We start from the raw sequence: 477 nt of genomic DNA on the forward strand, positions 1-477 counted from the left end.
TAATTAATTTTGTTGATGCAAGGGGATTTAAATTTATTTAAGACTCGAATTAAGATTATTAATTATGAAAATTGAAAATAAATCAATAGTTATTTATTTCCATTTGGCTTTTTTAAACAAAACAAACAGTAAATTCGTCCTATAAACGAAATTATTGCCACATAGAGTTTTTGAGTAATATATACGGTTCAGTATTATGACTAACGTACAGAAAAATATAACAAAGAATACGAGATAAATCTGGTGCATTGACATATATAAAAATAACAGCGAATATATAACAATGCATCACACACCAAGTAATAATTAAAGAGATGATATTGCAATGATTATTATTATTGAAATTATGCATTTTAGGGGATGATAGGAACCCTGGGAGGGAGAGACGGAGAGATGGAAGAAGGGAGGAAATGAGAGAGGGAGGCAGACAGGGAAGGAGGAGGGTCAATAAAGAGAGAAAAGAGGGGGATAGCAAGA

General features: G+C 31.4%; 1 protein-coding gene across 1 annotated transcript in view; it reads left to right on the plus strand.

Annotated features, from left to right (window-relative positions):
- Positions 1 to 477, plus strand: part of LOC119594194 (lisH domain-containing protein ARMC9-like) — a gene marked incomplete in the record, with an annotated part of 29121 nt that overhangs the window by 9734 nt on the left and 18910 nt on the right.

This window comes from Penaeus monodon, chromosome 33 (genome assembly GCF_015228065.2).
Source record: "Penaeus monodon isolate SGIC_2016 chromosome 33, NSTDA_Pmon_1, whole genome shotgun sequence".
NCBI lineage: Eukaryota > Metazoa > Arthropoda > Malacostraca > Decapoda > Penaeidae > Penaeus > Penaeus monodon.